Source organism: Taudactylus pleione, unplaced genomic scaffold (genome assembly GCF_031769625.1).
Source record: "Taudactylus pleione unplaced genomic scaffold, aTauple2 ptg000493l, whole genome shotgun sequence".
Taxonomy (NCBI): Eukaryota; Metazoa; Chordata; class Amphibia; order Anura; family Myobatrachidae; genus Taudactylus; species Taudactylus pleione.
The window spans coordinates 213,979-232,405 of record NW_028284895.1 but is presented as its reverse complement, the minus strand read 5'-3'; positions in this window follow the sequence as shown (position 1 = coordinate 232,405).

Sequence of the window (18,427 nt, the reverse complement as noted above, 5' to 3'; positions counted from 1 at the left end):
GGATAATGTCCTGTGCAGTGGAGCAGATTTCTAAATATATATATATATATATATATATATATATATATATGTATGCCATAGAAAAAAAACCTTACGTTTTCACATGTCCCATTAAGGCTGCTTAGACATGATCTGAAATTTCTCAAAACCTATTGATTTTCTGCTACTCAAACTTCAAAAAGCAATGAAATTACAATCATTAAGGCTGACGGCTTAATGGACGTGTTCCTTGCGCAATACAGATACGGTATGCCATCACACCCTGTGGTTAACTGCAGATTCAGAACGCTCACAGAATTGCTGTTACTTACAAAATGGGGGAGCTGCTAATTCACAGAGTTGTGTGCTCATTGGAATACACACATGCAGTCTATTTATTTTCTTTTCCAGTAGTACTACAGGTCCCAGCAGGCATCCCCGCATACTGGTACTTGGAGAACCATTAAGGGCCTGCTGGCACCTATAGTACCCCTGCAAAAGAAATACTAAAATAAAACAGACACTGTTTTTTAAAGTATTTTATTATGCCGCACCTTCACCTGTGGAGCGCCAGCCTTTAAGCTCTTTTACATGGCTGCCACTCCCCCAGGACTTCTACGGCGTCTTCACCTGGAGCGCGGCGGCCATTGAGCTCTTTTGTGCGGCCGCCGCCCTTCCAGGGCTTCCGCGGCATCTTCTTTCTTCAGCTGGTCTCTCCAGCTCCCTGTCCATTGACTGAATGGATGGGGCCTCACAATGGCTATATTTAAGCCAGCCGAGGGGGCGGGGCGATGACGTTGCAAGTCACCAGTTTTGAAATGGGCACGCTCGGTTCTCACCATTGGAGTCAATGGTGAGAACAGCTCCTTGGTTGAGAGAGGGAAGGCTCGCCTCTCTCAGCCAATGAGTGCTCCGCACCGGGATTTCTGTACTGAAATCCTGGCGGAGCTGTCGTTCAGGTAGTAGCATTCTTAGAGAACACTACTATAGTGCGAGGGTCCGGGTATTTCATTTTTTTTTTGCCAAGACCCTGGATTGTGTGAAGAGGACCTGATCTATGCATAGGAGGAGGTGAGTATGGAATTTTTATTACAGGTACACCATTGGATTACCTACTGGAGAAGAGGACAGATTGGCTTCAGGGATACTAGGTAAGTATGTGAGATAGTGTGTATGCATGTGTGAGTACATTTGTGTGTGCATGTATGTTACAGCCCCGGGCTATCAGCCTAGGCCTGGGGTGCCCTGAGGAGGGGGACTCCTTTATTGGGGGGTTCCCCAACTCCCCAGGGATCCCCGGCCTGGGCTGATTAGCGGTCAGGGGTGATGCGCCTGGTGAAAGGGCTTCCCTGGCTGTGTCATCACCCCCCCTGCTAGAAGGAGCCCTGTGCTGGTTCTGGTAAATACAGGGGGACCCTACGTCATTTGTCTCCCGTATTTTGGCAACCAGGACAGGTTCTAAAAAGCCTGGTGCTGGTTGTGCTTAATACAGGGGACCCCTACATCATTTGTCCCCTGTATTTAGCACAACCAGTACTGTCTTCAAAGCACGGTGCTGGTTGTTGGTTTTGGGGGGCGGGGCGTGCTTTTTTTTTTTTTACTTGTGGTTCTCCAAGTACCAGCATGCGGGGGAGGCTTGCTGGGAACTGTAGTTCCACAGCAAAAGCTAATATTCAAACTTTACTTCCACCACCCTTTACCTAATCAACCCGGCACCCACCGCCTAGAGGTGCTGGGGATAGCCCGGGCTATTAGCCTTGGCCTGGGGTGCCCTGGAGAGGGGGACCCCTTTTTTGGGGGGGTCCACAGCTCCCCTGAGATCCCTGGCCTGGGCTGACTAGCAGCCAGGGGTGATGCTTTGGCTGAAAGGGCTCTCCTGGCTGTGGAATCACCCCCCCTGCTAGAAAGGGTCTGGTGCTGGTTCTTGTAAATATGGGGGGCCTGTGCATTTTTTTCCCTTGTATTTCCCGAACCAGGGCCAGCACAGAGCCCAGTGCTGGTTGCGCTGAATACGGGGGACCCCTACATCATTTGTCCCCCGTATTTTGGTAGCCAGGGCTGGTTCTGACTAGCCTGGTGCTCGTTGTGCTTAAATACAGGGGACCCCTATGTCATTTTCCCCTGTATTTAAACACAACCAGGACTGGCTGTTAAAAGCCCGGAGCTGGTTGTGTTTTTGGGAGGGGGTACTTTTTTTTTATTTTACACCTTCAATTTTTAACATAGATGCATAGATGGATCTCACTGCTGTGTTCGTGCATCTGTGACTTATTGATTTTATTTTCTGAGGTGCATGCGCACAACCAATGAGCCCTCTGTCGCCCGCTGATGCCCCCTTTGCACTGCACCGCTGCTACTGCTCTGCACCACCGTTGCTGCCGCTACCCTGCATGCCTGCAGCTGTCTCACACTCTGCACCTCCCAAACCAACCTCCTGTGTGCTGTCCCCTCTTCCACCTACGTTAGTGTACCATTTTGTTGCCCTTCTCCCCTGCAGGTGGCCCGGTTTGCTCATCCAAACCCTGATAGTTAATCAATTTTAAAAAAGCTATGAAATTCCACAGACAAAAAACCTTATGGTTTCACGTCTCATTAAGTCTGCTTAGACATGATCTGAAAATTCACAAAACCTATTGAATTTCTGCCACTCAAACTCCAAAAAGCAATGAAATTGCAATCAGTAAGGCTGACGCCTTAATGGACATGTTCCTTGCGTAATATAGATATGGTATGTCATCACACCCTGTGGTTAACTGCAGATTCAGAACTCTTAATAAAGGGAATGATACTCTGCGCTGACACTACAGTAAAATCACTGCTATCAATAAATAATAATTATCAATGAGATGTATGTAAATATAGTAAAAACCAGATTTAATAAACATTAACCATGAATAGACAAATGACTAGGTAGAAACAAATATGACTAAACATTACATATAACACACAATAGCCCAAATCAATATACAACCGATGTATCAAATGTGAGTATGATTAATTGCCATATGGCTGACAATACAAATTAACACTGACCGCTGTGCTCCTTTTGCAGGTAATGCAGAGACTGATTCAAATGTACAGCTGTAGAATAATCAATCAAATTGAGCAAATATCGCTCCTAACGGCGAGTGATATAACAAGCAGGATTTGGCTGAATTTAAAAAAGAATATCCTGATTGCAATGACAACTGGAATATTGTTGTAACCTTTCGTGTAACAGTCTCCGTATTTAAAACCAAAGTCATGTACTGACTCTTGATGACAGAGTCATATATCATGTACTTTCAGCCATCCCTGCTGGATATCAGACTTTGAGCAGAAACATAGATGATACAATAAATATTTTGCTATATAATGACAGCGTTCTGTGTAACAGTCTCTGGGCCTGATTCAGAGCCGCTCGTAAGCGGGCGCTCGCTCGCTCCGAGCGATGTTCGCACAATTGCGCATGCGTATGGGTCGTAATGCACATGCGCCAACCAGTCATTGTGGTCGGAAATCGAGCGCTCGCAAAATAGCGAGTGCCTGCTAATTTGAGTGACAGGATGAGGCGTTTGTGGGTGGTAACAGGGGAAGGTGCTTGAAAACGGGGAGTGGAGATCCAAACGCAGGCGTGCCAAACGGTCAAAACGGGTGTTTTAAGGGTGTGCATAATTAACAAAGCAGCGTCATCGACCACGTCACTTGGTTGTTTCTTAGCCTGAACTGTTCGCATGATTGCGGTAGGAAAATCCAACCACAAGTACTGCGAGCAGTTCAGATGCCTTTCGATGTTCTCGATTAATCAAATAAATAGCAGAGATGACGTAGGATGCGAGCGGCCAGGGGGCGTCTTTACAAAATAGCGAGCGCATGTTTCGTTCGCTCGCTCAGACATAGAGGCGTCAACAGACCGCAAAGACCGAGTGCTCAATTTAAATAGCCGGCCCCTTTTTCTGAACGAGCGAGCGCAAATAGCGTCCAGCTCTGAATCAGGCCCTCTGTGTGCTCGAAACACTGTATAGGCTCCTGATAGTAGATTCACATCTCATATATAATCGGTCATCCCAGCTGAATATCATGCCCTTAATAAACAACTTTATACAGCTTGGGCAAAATAAGTGACCACCGGCAGCTCATATGTTGTACCATGAGCAGAGAACCGCTTTAGTAGGGAGAAGTTTGTGAGTACTCACGGCGTGTGGATATAAGTGGGGGCCCCCTTTTCTTCTTTAGTTCTCCCCTCTTCCTTTATAGTGCGCTGGGTTCCAGAGCATTGTTTCGCCCACCACGCTGGATGTGGAAGCTGGTCCGTGCACCACGACGGTGCTCTCCGTGTTATGCACATAAAAGCGTGAATCTATATGGAGCGCTGGATAGCCCAAGTAATGACAATGTAGCAGTGCAGCAGTAAATGGTTTGAGCATCCCGCGAAATATTAATATTTCTATTTTTGCAAACGTACACAGAGTTTGCTTACTCCGCTGCATCACTTCAGTAACATATTTTTAAAAGGTTCCAGTGCCAGATATCGATTGTTGTACAGATTCAGCACTCTCACAGAGTGAGATTGCTGTCACTCAGAAAATGGTGGAGCTGCTAATTCACAGAATTGTGTGCTCATTGGAATACACACATGCTGTCTATGCAACTGAGGTCTGAGGATAGGTGACTATATACTAACCTAACCTAACCCCCCTAACCCTAACTCTCCTTAGGGGTGCCTAACCCTAACTTCCCCCCCAAGTGCCTAACCCTAATCCCCCCTCTAAGTGCCTAACCCTAACCACCCCCTTCCCCGCTGCCTAAACCTAAGTCCCCCGAGGGGGTGCCTAACCCTAACCCTCTGTTCCCCTAGCCTAACCCTCCCGGGGGGGTGCCTGACCCTAAGTCCCCCCCAGGAGCCCTAAACCTAACCCTCCCCCACCGCGGCTGTCCGCTCGCAGCGCCCGGCACCACTGCGATCGGGATGCCGGGCGCTGGTCTCCCAGCGTTGGGGAAATGCGGGCGTCTACATCTAGACGCCCGGCATTTCACCCTTGCCGGGAAATTACAGTCGGGAAGCCGGCTGCCGGTATTTAGGCAGTTGGCTTCCCGATTGCTTCCCATAACCCCTTTAGCCATACTTGTCTACTCTCCCGGGACCTGCGGGAGGCTCCCAATTTCGCGGATAATCCCCCCCACACCCGGAAAAGTAGGCACTTCTCCCGCATCCTGCCCACTTCCTGGAGCAGAGATGAGCAGCTGATAGAGTGTAAGCAGAAGGGAGAGACACAGCAGTAAAAGAGAGTCAGATTAAGAACTGTCAGGTGTAAAATCATGATCCCGCTGACACCCCCAGCCAAGAGAGGGCACTGCAAGTGTCAGAGACTACAGCGCGCAGAAGTCCCGACTCTCCGTGGACAAATGTTGGGAGGTATGCCCTAAGTATGGTACATAGGAGCATAACCAGAGCACTTGGAGGAACCCCACGCAAAATAAACAGGGGTAACATCAGAACCTAAGGCCCCAATGTTGCAAGACAGTAATGGCAATCACTGTGCCACCGTGATTTATGTCAGTGACTCAGGGTGTGGGGTGGACTTTCATAGAAAAATGGTAGCTTGCACTGAATAACATCTAAGTGATCTTTTTGTGTACACAGAGGGCCTGATTCAGACCCGCTCGCATGCGCTATGCACTCGCGAGCGGGTCGATGTTTGGCCACTGCGCATGCGCACGCCGGAGAAGTCTCCGATGTGCCCATGCGCGAGACCCGGCTAGCGACGGGCACTCCGTCGTTACGGGGCTCGCACCAAAGCGGGCAACTGTCAATTTTGATTGACAGCTTGCCCCGTTTTGGAGGCGGGTAGGGGGGGTGGCTGGCCAAATGGAGGCGTTCCCGAAGTAACGCCTGCCGTTTGGGGGCGGCCCCACTGACATAACAAGTGATGTCAGTGGGTGAGCTTCTGGCTCTAATAGGTCCGAAAGCTCACTGGGGCTTGCGGGAACGAGACCCTACTACAACGGTCTCATCGCAAGCCCCGATGGTCGCGATGGTCGAGACCATCGAAACCATCACCTGGCCGCTCGCAATAGCTGTGGGTTGTCACACACAGCTAAGCGAGCGGCTAGGAGGCCGCACAAAAAAAAAAAAAAACGCCCTGATTCAGAGCGAGCACTCTTCCAGAGCGTCCGGCTCTAAATCAGGCCCAGAGCTCCAAGGCCACACCATACACTCTATGAAAAAATCTATTTTGGGTCTGGTTCACTAAATGTACAGTTAATAGGGGAACATTTCCATTCGGTAAACTTTTCTTGTGTGAAGTCTTAAACAGATGTAACCAGATAAGAATTGTGCTCGCAGAACACATTTTTCTGGTTGAGCAAGATTCCAGCCAAAGCAGTGCTGACACATTGTATAAAAATATTTGTGTAAAATGTCCTTTATTTTTTTTCTGACAAAGAGAAATGTGTCTCCATCTGCTAAAGTCAACTGGAAGCACAGCTTCCCCTTGTTGTCCAGACAGTGCACAATGCATTTTTGGATCGTCCCGCTCATACTTGACGATGAGTGGGTGAACTCGGTCACAAGGCATGTTTACTGGGTTCTCATCTGACAGAATTCTGTGTATAAGCTTTAGGAGTCTCAGGGGTATAATTACTAAAGTGCGGGTTTTTAGAAGTGGAGATGTTGCCCTTAGCAACCAATCAGATTCTACTTAACATTTATCTAGCACCTTTTAGAAGATAATACCGTAGCTATAATCTGATTGGTTGCTATGGGCAACATCACTTCTAAAAACCCGCACTTTAGTAAATATACCCCTCAAAGTCCAAATGAGCATAATTTTGCTCAGCTCCAGCAGAGCACATCCATTTATATCTCGGGAACGCTCTAAAGGTCGGTACGCACAAGACGATGTCGAGTGTGTACCAACCTTGTAAGCGTCAGGACCCGGCGGGGTGCCGGCATCGGCAAGTGCATACACACTTGCCGATGCCGGCAGCGACGGCACGATAGCGGGGACGATGTCGCCTGCCAGACCTGCATGCAGGGAGCGCGCATCATCAGTGACATTGAGGATACACACTAGACGATGTGCCGGATATGTCGCTCTGATTTGGCCAGATCGGATGACATATTGTTTTGCGTGTAGCTGGCAAAATACATAGGATTTATAGCAATTTATATAGCTAGTGATAAATTATTCTTCTACTGGCTCTATTATCAACATGTACGAATTGTATATCCAGGTTTACAAAGCTTTATGGGACTATGGGTAAGTTGGTGTAATAATGTGTACTTTGCAGTTGTTAGGCCTTATTCTGCGGCAGCAGATGGCCCGTCTGCGAGTTCATGCAAATGGCATACAAGCTCCCTCCCTTATGTACATCTATGAGGCCGAATGTGAAAAGCATTAAAACTTGCTTCAACACTATGGCAAGCTGAGTTTCTGCGTCTAACCACGGCCTTCTCTGCTTACGGTTGTCCACCTTTCTGGTACTGTCCTCGTTTCTGGTACTGTCCTCTTTTCTGGTACAGTCCGCCTTTCTGGTACTGTCCGCCTTTCTGGTACTGTCTGAATCGATCTCAGCAGCACATTAGTGTAATGCCAGCATTGTAGGGGTTTACTGAAATTTTCGCTCATGCGCAGTTGCAAATAATCAATCATCTAAGACAATATCGGCATTTCGTTCAGATTGCATTCGGCTCAGATTCAGGCCCGTTATTATTAACAGCTTATTAAAAATCACAGCATGTATGGGAACCTTAAAAGTCTTTCTTCTTCCTTGTCAAAGGGCAGGACGTATCTCTCCAAAAAACGCACTAAAACATCAGAAACTGCCGTTTACCGCAATAATCTCCAATATCAGCTGCGGACCCATGGCACAGCACTCCTGTGGCACAGCACTGCAGACCGGTGTCACAGCCGACCCATGGCAAAGCACTCCTCATAGAATTCTCTGGGGCCGCGATGTGCCCTTGTGCATCAAGCTCCAGAAAACATAACTGTCAGTGGTGGACAAAGGCTGCATGAGGTGTATCACAAGATCCCTCTCCTGTGGGAATGCCATCATAGGCATAAAGCAGTTAGCGCCTTCTGATGATGGGATAATAACCTACAGTATGGGCACAAGCTCCGATAAGATATTCTTCTTTGGAGCTTGGTACTTGATAATAATGGGGATTGCGGTCTGCAGCGCTAATTAGCCTTATACAGGAGATTTCAGTGATATCGCCTTCAGTTGCCGCATGATTTCAGGTTAAAAAAAAAAATTCCAAAAGTAAGAATATAGGGCCTGATTCAGAGCCGCTCGCTAGATGTGATTGCTCGCACGACGTGTATGCAAATTGCGTAGGCAGTGCTCCTCCACAGCAATGCATTAGCGCACCCAGTATTTCTTACAGAGCGATCACATAGTGTATGCAGACACCCACCAGCCTGTTGTAAGATGCCCACTTGTGCACGTCATGTCCAGGAAGTGTATGCAACCATCGGTACATCGGATGGTATCGCAGTGATTGAGGTTGACCATACCCTGCCGCAAGCACTGCGAGCACTTCAGTGTAAAAACAAGCCAGGTGACGTGTACTATGATGCTGTCTTATAATTATACACACCTCTAATACGCCGCTGAGATGCTCAGGCACGCCTGCGTCTGCACCTCCACTCCCCCGTTTTAAATGGCCAGCCCCTGTTACCACCTACAAATGGCTTCTCCTGTCACTCACTCTGCTGGGCTGTCTATGTGCAGCGAGCGAATGCATTGTGAACTTTCGCTAAGGTATGCGCACGCGCACAATGCATACACACTGCATACCATCGGCAGCAGCGACAGTATGCATCTTAGCGAGCGGGTCTGAATCAGGACCATAATTCCAAAGCACATTGACACAAGCCTGGTACACACTATATATGCCTTAAGCCTGGTACACAACATAAGACTTCTCGGATGCGCACGATTTCGACAGATCGGAACGACATATCACCAAAATCGTGTAGCGTGTACCCACTACATAGGCTGTTGCGTTCCAGTGGGGTCGTCATCCGCATCGTCAAGTCGTCCCTACATGCAGCTCAACCCGATGATGTGACCGATGACCCGATGCAGCGGGATGTGGCAGGGGCCGACATATCGGGCAGTCGGGCATCAGATCGTCTGGTGTGTACCGGCCGCCCAATATGTTGGCCCGTCGGCGGAGGGTCAGCGGTCACATCGCTGGGTACACATACTGTATAGTGTGTACCCAGCTTTTCGGCTCTCGGGTTTATTCAATTCAATCGGGTTCAGTTTCCTTCCATACTCTTAAAAAATACTGGCAGGTTGATTGGCTTTTGACTTAAATGGACCCTGGTGTGATAATGCGATTGCACTTGTAAAGTTACGTACTTTAGACGGTAAGCTCAATGGTGTGACCACAAATATTCTCTGTAAGGTGCTGTATACTATAATTGTGCTACATAAATAACAAAAGTAATAATACAATGCATTAGTAAATTCTTTCTAAGGGCCTAATTCAGACCCACTCGCGAGCGGCTGTCCGCTCGCAAGTGGGTCGATGTTATGGACTGAGCATGCGCACGACGGAGGGAGCTCCGTCGTGCGCATGCGCCAGACGCGACGAGCGAAGGAAAGTCCTTCGCTCGTTGTGTCCGATCAAAGGGGGCGTGCTGTCAATGTTGATTGACAGCACGCCCCCTTTGGTGGGCGTGCCTCCCTGACGGGGGCGTTCCCACAGGAACGCCTCCCGTCAGAAGCCGGCCCACTGACATCACTAGTGATGTCAGTGGGAGTGATTTTGGCTCTGATAGAGCCAAAATCACTCCGGAGCTTGCGGTTGAAAACCTCAACCGCAGGCTCCGGCTCGCAAATTCGATGGTCGCGATGGTCTCGACCATCGCGACCATCACAATGCACGCTCGTATAGCCTGTGGGTGGTGACCCACAGCTATACGAGCGTCCAGGAGGACGCTCCATGAAAATGGAGCCCGGCCCTCATTCAGAGCGTACGGTTCTGAATGAGGGCCTAAGTACATCAGTGTAGGCCCTGCAGCTCAGTTACCTAAAGAGTATCCTGGAGCGGAGGTTCAAACAGGGGACAAGTAGGTCTTCTTGGCTGATAGCCGCAGCTTGTCCTGATGATGTCATCAGATCCGGCCCTTGAACACAACTCATACCAACATTTTCCATATAAACTGAATAGATCTATAAAGTGGGCAAGCCGGGTTACCTGAGAGGACACAAGGATCTGAGGGATCTGAGTATGGTGGTGCTCAGTGTAGAGCTGGACACATAGTCATCCAAAATGTACACGTAGAAAATGCATGCGGCAAAGATAAAAGGGGTCTATGTACTAAGCAGTGTCAGGAGACAGAGTGAAAAGTGATAAGAAAGTGATAAGGTGCCAGCCAATCAGCTCCCAACTGTCATTTTTCAAACACAGCCTGTGAAATGACAGTTGGGAGCTGATTGGCTGGCACCTTATCACTTTTCACTCTGTCTCCTAACACGGCTTAGTAAATAGACCCCATATAATGCAGTTACATGTTTATTCTGAGCTGCAAGTACCTTAAAAATAAATAAAAAAAACATTATTGCCACAATGATGTCTACAGAATCCCCACAATTAGGGTCTATTTATCATCGGGGCTGTATGACCCCCAGTGATGCAGTATCCACCTCGCCTGGGAGGATACTTATCGCCGGAGCAATTCAGCATTGCTCCGGTGCAGGGACATCAGCTCCAAAAAGCAGCTGTTTCCGCGGTCAGTAACGCTGCTACTTCTGTAGCAGCGTTAGTTACTTGGTCTGTCGCAGGCTCCTGCGCATGTGTGACCCGAGGTCACCAAGCCGCCGGTGTGTCAGTGAGGAGGCGGCGGAGGGATCCGCTCGGGTCTATCTTCGCATCTCTGGAACTCCTTCCCATAGGAAGAAGCTGGGCTCTGAGAACAAGCGCCGTCTGAAGATGGCGTTTTGTTCTCACAGGCAAACTCCGAAAACTTTTCAGAGTTTTCAGAGTTTGCTGAATATCAGGAGGACCTATCAGACCCCTGAGGATGAATGGCCCGTTACCTAAAATATGCTGAAACTAGCGTTTCCACCTGTGTAACTGTCCAGTGCCCATTAAAGGATGACGAATGGAGTCTTTAGTCTACTTAGCCAGTCAGAGCAGCTTTTCCCCGCTCTGGATTGGTTAGTTGAGGACATGATGAATACCAATCACGTCTGGGCTCCGCAGGCAGCAGTTCAGCAACATAGATTTTTTGTTTATTGGTTCCCAGCAGATTTACCATGTAGAACAAGAAGAACACAGAGGATCCATTTAGAACTAAGCGATTAATTAAGTGTAGAGCGGGCAAAGCAAGTGACCAATTTCTCAGAGATACGGATCCGACCTTTGAGCTAAATCTGGATGTTATTATCAGTACCTTTCGCTCTGCCTGCTCACCAGCACTGTCTGTGTGCACACATCCGGAGAATGGATAAGGCATGTGTGTAATTAGAATACCAGCACCTTTCAGCATGTGACTGTGTACCTGCACCTCTTCACGTAGCCCCCATAACCTGTGCTTCAGTGCTCAACAATTATTCTCTGCAATCAATGGCTTCCTGTCATTGGCCTGTCATTGTCCTGCCTAACTGGGTAAAGAATCCAGTTATTTACATAGCTGTTATCTGGCCTTTTGTTGACCACAGTGGTAACACAAATGATCACTACCATTATAGTCCCCTTCTATAAAGTGCATTCTTCTTGTTTGTAAAGCAGGTTGGTTTCCTCCTAGTAATCCCAGATCATTGTATGCGATTTCTGCAGCGTTTACTGTAGGTTACCAGCTTTCCTGTACTCGCTTCCCTCTAGGATCTATTTGTGCTGTGTGTATATTACCGTAGGGTTCTTGGAGGTATGTTTTTCATATTCTGCATTCGAAAACTATTTTTGATGTTCAGAATTACCAAGTCTCCCATTGGTGATTCCAAACTATAATTATTAATTAGTGCTATCGATGCACTCGGCAACACTTTGTGGTTTGGTTGTAGTAGATAAACTAAACACCTACACAAATAGCTTGGTCCGGTTATTGGAGTTCTGCTTGTAGCCATGTCCTTCTGCTCAGTGTGTGAATATAGACAAGGGTTGAGAGGGTTTATCAAACAAAATTTGCGAGGTATCCCCAGAAAACATTAATTTACGGGAGCTAATTATTTAAGCATTCCCAGGATTTACGTACGGGGGACTGCAGCACAGATATCAGCACCATATAAATTCACCAAGTTCCAGGATGCAAAGCATTCTGGATCTTGGCCCAAAGTTGCTAATTGCATTATAGCCTTTGGGCTCAGGGCTGTTGCAAGGTTTTTTGGCACCCTAGGCATTTCTTCAGCCTTACGCCCCCTCCTCCACCCCCACCCCCACCCTCGATAGCTACACAAGCCCTTATACAGTGCCACCAGTAGTGCCCCTTATACAGTGCCCCCAGTAGTGGCCCCCCTATGCAGTGCCCCCAGTAGTAGTCCCCCACCTATGCAGTGCCCTTCATATAGTGCCCCAAGTAGTAGTAACCCTCTCTATGCAGTGCCCCCAGTAGTGGTCCCCCCTATACAGTGCTCCCAGTAGTAATCCCCCCAGTAGCAGCCCTCCCCCAGCAGTGCCCCTAGTAGTAGTCTCCCCCAGCAGTAATCCCTTCCTATGCAGTGCCCCCAATAGCAGTCCCACCCAGCAGTGCCCCTAGTAGTACTCCTCCCCAAAGCAAGGCCCCTAGTAGTAGTCCCCCGCTATGTAGTGCCCCCAGCAGTAATCCCCCCTATGTAGTGCCCCCAGTAGTAGTCCCGCCAGCAGTGCCCCCAGTAGCAGTCCCCCCAGCAGTGCCCCCAGTAGCAGTCCCCCCCAGCAGTGCCCCCAGCAGTGCCCCCAGTAGTAGTCCCCCCAGCAGTACCCCTAGTAGTAATGCCCCTCTAAGCAGTGCCCCCAGTAGTGGTCCCACCAGTGTGCAGTGCCCGCAGTAGTCCCCCCAGCAGTGCCCGTAGTAGTAGTAGTAATCGTCCCCATCCCTCCCAGCCAGACAGACACACAAACAAGGAAAAAAAAAAAGAAACCTCCACTTACCTTAATCCGCGCTCCGGCATCTGCTCCTCCATCCGGCATTCTCCCTGGCCGGCACGCTCTGCACGATGGGAGAGACGTCATGACGTCTCTCCCATCACCCACTGTGGGAGCCGGAAAATGGAGCTCATGAGTGAACGCCAGCCCGGCTCCGGCAGTGGGCGCAGCAGCCGGTGAGTCTGTCTGACTGTCACCGGCTGCTACACACAGCTGCCGGCGCCGGCGGCTGTGTGTTTGTTACTAGTAGTATAGTACGGACTGCACTTATGTACGTCCACACTACACATCGATCCAGCGGCGCCTTGCGGTGGCCGGCGCTCTTAGGCAGCTGCCTAAGTTTGCCTAGTGGTAGCGCCAGCCCTGTTTGGGCTACTGTACTGTACATTACACAATATTTTCCAGGAGAGGGATCTGAAGCATCCTTCCCCAGTACCCTCTACTCGCACTTGCACAGTCCGATGACCATGCACGCACAGTAGCACCATCGGAGCCCCTGCCCCTGGATGTAATTAATGGTACAGTATATGCAGACGATCTTTCATTTCTTATTACTGCGATAAGAAATTATACTTATCAGGACGAATTCCGGATAATTTATAAATATACGCCCAAATGTTTTAAACCTAGCTCTGCCGTGATTGGACTTCCTGGGCTGATGTACTGTAGAGTGAGTACTGTACCAGTGGGAATATGCATCTTGCATGAAGTCGCAGTGGAAATGTCCTGAAGAGTGGTCACACACATATGCAGGGCTGCCATCAGAAATTATGGGGCCCGGGACTGTCAGAATAGACAGGGCCCCCCCCCAGACAGGGACTCCCCCGGGCCCCCCCCCGCCGCCCCCCACAACCCCAGACACTTACATTAGTTACCTCCCTCCTTCTGCTGTTCTTCTGGCTGCTGTTGCTCCAGTGTGTAACCCCTATGTGTCTGTGAAGGACGTCGCCGATATATATCGCCGCATCTGCTGGTATCCAGAGACTGACGTCTCAGCAGTGGCATCAGGACGATACGTCTAGCGGCCGATCGGTAAGCTGTGTCAGTGGATCCACCCCTTTGGTGGATCCGTCAGCACAGTGTGTACCCACCTTTAGTTATCGTGGCCTATCATTCCGAAGCTTGGTAAATGTCACAATATAGCAGCCACAATAGAAACCTATGGGGGCTGCTACTGCGATCAAAATCAAGGTAACCAGGGTAACTGGGGTATTCGGAATCCCTGTCATACAACCAGGAGATGTGTCATTTTGTGGACGTTTTTTGGGAGATATCCCACTAAATGTGTTTAATAAATATGCCCCAAAAGTTTTTGCATTTGATATAGAGCATTTTATAATCATAATTCAGAATTATAAGTTAATTGTAAATTTAACATTCATTAAAGCCCATTCACTTGGTGTGTTTTCAGACTGCGCATGCTCAGGAATTCAGAACACGCAAGTACGAGTGGAGCACATGTGTTTCAGGGCCTCAGTCAGAGGCGGTCGGAGGATGCAAGTGGTCGCTCAGAAACAGGGCGGGCGCTTGCATCCTGAACGGCCGCCTCCATGTCGGTCGTTAGGCTGTGGGTTAACACCCACAGCTCTAATGACCGCTAAGGGAGATGGTCGCGATGGTCAAGACCATCGCGACCATTGGGGCTTACGACGAGACCCTAGGGTAGGGACTCATCAACCTTAAGCCCCAGGGAGCTTCCTGCTGTGTTTCAGCAGGAAGCTCCCCACTGACATCACTGGTGATGTCAGTGGGGCCGCCCCCTGTGGACCAACATCGAGTTGGTTGCGAGTGCTCAGCGCTCGCGACCGACTCTGAATAAGATCCTCAGTCTCATCTCAAATTACCAATGACGGAACTGTAAATACATTTGTTTCCAGGTATATAACGTGCACCTAGTATAGGGTAGTAGAAGCACGGGCGCACTGACAATGATGACTATTAGCGTGCAGGCTGGGGGCGGGCACACTGCGTACATTTCTGTATATGGGCAAAGATTCACATTAAGGGGTCTATTTACTAAGCTTTGTCAGGAGATAAAGTGAACGGTGATAAAGTACCAGCCAATCAGCTCCTAACTGCCATTTTTCAAACATAGCCTGTGACATGGCAGTTTGGAGCTGATTGGCTGGTAACTTATCACCGTTTACTTTATCTCCTAACAAAGCTCAGTAAATAGACAACTTATTCCCAAGCACGCGATCTATGGGCCTGATTCAGCAACGATCGATGATGCGATCGTGGCAGCAAGCGCGTACTCACTTCTGCTGCGAAATTAGGCAAATGACTGTGATCGCAATGCGGCCGCAGCACAACACAAAGACGCCCACTTCCCTTTACTCACATCCGTAACACCTTGCAAGTCTGCAAAAACATCGGTACCATCGAGTACCATCGGAGCCTCACGCACAATTAAGGCAGGTCAGACCTTACCCAGAAATTGCTAAACTTCCTGTACGCAGCTAGAGCTCATGTTGCGTATGCCATTGCAGTGTATAATTTCTGCACGCCCCTGTAACGGCGTTCAAACGCACTGGCACGCCTGCGTTTCTCCGACCACCCCCCAAGTCACCACCCCCAAACGGTACTTTCTGTTAAACACTCTGCGATCGCAGTCCCGATGGCAGTGGCTGGTTCGCACACGCTCACTGCGATGCATACCACATGCGCAGGTGGCAGCAATCGACCGGGTGCATGCTTTGCGTTTTTACACTTGCGATCCATGTTGAATCATTAGCCCTGTTGTGAGCGCAGACTGCTGTTATTGTGACATGGAAAAATACTGCTCTGTTCTCTGTATTTACAATACCCATATAACTATCCCCTGAGAAAACAAGGAGCTGAAAAACGTCTGCTAAACTGCAGGTAGTGTCAGCTTACTACAGTGATACCAGCAGTGATTTCAGGCGGAGTCACCGACTGTTAACCCCTTCTCAACTAGAGTCCGACGTTCAGCAATTAGATACTGTATAAGAAGATCCAGAGGCTTCGTGTCTCCAAAACACTGACGACGATACTGACCCAATATTATTTTCATTTTGACGAATTGGTTTGCGGATCCTTTATTCCAGGTTTAAACAGAAAAACTCATTTAAAAAAAGGCCACAGACATGGAAATGAGCTTATGATGCCAATTTATTTCATGAATTACTTTTTTTATATTACTTTAACGTAGAAGTTTATAAAAACAGTATTTTAGACTAGAATTTGGACGCAGAGAGGCAATTTCAGTGGGCGTTTCTGGGTGGTAATTCGGGAGGCGATGTAGACGCAGGCGTGTTGCGATCAGCAGTTGCGTTCATTTCGGCGACCATGCTGAGACGAACATTCTGCGTTTCCATAGTGCTGTCGCAAAGTTCGATGGAATGGGCGATGGTGCATCTTAATACGCAAAGAGGCAGATTAGCATCGCAGCGGGTGGGTGTCTTTGCGCCAATCCCAACGGCTGCAGCTTTAGTGTAAAGACGCAGTGGCGCTGCGGAAAAAGATACAGTCGCAGCTGCATTAGTGGCCACCTGTGAATCATACCCACTTCGTGTCGATGCAACAACAAGTTAAAAGGCCTCAATAGCCAGTTGAATATAATTGTCACTAATGCAGATGGAATGTATCAAAAACAACGTTTATTTATATAGCAGTAAACAGGCTGAAGATTGCTTGGTATGAGCAAATGAAAATGCTTACAGCAAGAGTTCATAGAACCTTGAGAACAATGTTGAAGGTCAGCAGATACATTGGAAAGAGTGGTACCGTGGATTAGAGCCCCTCATCCTCCGAATGTCCCATTGGTTATTGGATAAATGAGTCTATGAAGAAGATTATAAGTAATAAAGGGATCCAGCCTAGGATAAATATTACCAGTTCCGCGGGAATCAGTGATGGGATCCTCTTTAGCTATGTAGCACAAAGCTGAGTCAGGGGCGTCACAGGAGGGGGGGGCTATCTCTTCTAAAAGACTTCTGTGGTAACGCCTTAAGCATTGCACCACGTTTGAAGGGGAACCACCAACTGGGCATGGTGGCAATTACCGGCCAATGATCACATAGTGTATGGCCACGAATGTTCAATAATTGTCAGTCTGCCGGACATGCTGAAATCGTCCAGGGTGTACGACAGATCCGATCATTGGTCGGCCACATCTGGCAATGTGTACGCTATTGCTGTGCTTTACCCAATTATTACAGGTTGCTACAGAAAAGCTGAAACTAAATTAACTGTGTAACATGGAGAAGCCTGTAGCGAGATAGCGTGTTAGAAAGCAGTGCGCTCCTTCACTGTCTCCTCACTGTGCACATATGCTGGGCACTAGGACCCAGAGTCTGCAGGGAGGTCCGACCTCCAACCTGTTGTGCTACTGTACATGTGACTGCAGCCATTTTTACTGTGTAGAGTGACATGGTGGGAGACAGTAGTCCCCTACTTAGCTCCTAAGAGAACTTGGTTAAACACCTGCTATAAAGCTATCGCAGCATCCCTGCACCACTTCCCAGTTGTCATACACACTCACCTGCTGATGAGCTATATGGAACCCCACTTAGCTCAAGATTTTGCTCCATCACCAGTGTGCATTTAACTGTGAGCACTGCTGCACTTACTATCTATCAATAAACCAACACCACTGGTTAAGTAACTGGGCTGTTCATATTTTGAGTCATCTGCTGGTGTGTGCAATATCAACACCTCACAACAGTAAATTATCAGGGGTGCCACATGGGGAGGTGCAGGCCTGGCCGGGTGATACCTTACGAAGAGATGGCACCAAACGTTTTGGTGTCACCCCCTTGGATGGTGTCTCCAAGCAGCAGGTATAGCGGTGATGGATGGCTCACTATGTCTGATGAGCCTGGGGGCTGCCCATCAGCTCCTGGAGCACTGGGCAAGCCCCCCACATAACAATAATGGGTCGTGACACTCGGTCGTTCAACAGGCGTGCAAAAGGAGAACTGGACTGAGGGAGTGAAAAGGTGAGTAGGCGCATTGGGTGACACCAACCCCAATGACGCCGCTGTGCCCAGTTGTTGGTTCCCCTTCAAACGTGGTGTAATGCGCTGGAAATCCCAGGTGGAGCGGTAGGGTCCACTAAGGAGTTACCACAGAAGTCTTTTAGGAGGGATAGCTGCTGACAACATACTGTAGGTCTTCCCACACATTTTGCTGCTCTTCAATGGCAGCTGTCTCAAACTGTGTGTAGATGACCAGTCCATTGTAACAAGGAATATCACCGCTTTAATTTAATAGCCTTGCAATTTGCATTTTAAATTATGTAAAACCCATTTTGCATTGTAACACAGTGTGATTTCTCTTAATAGTTACAGCTGCAGGCTACCGTACAAAAATGTGTCACTATGTACTATAGCAATTCTGCATCTCTTCATCAATGAAGCACAT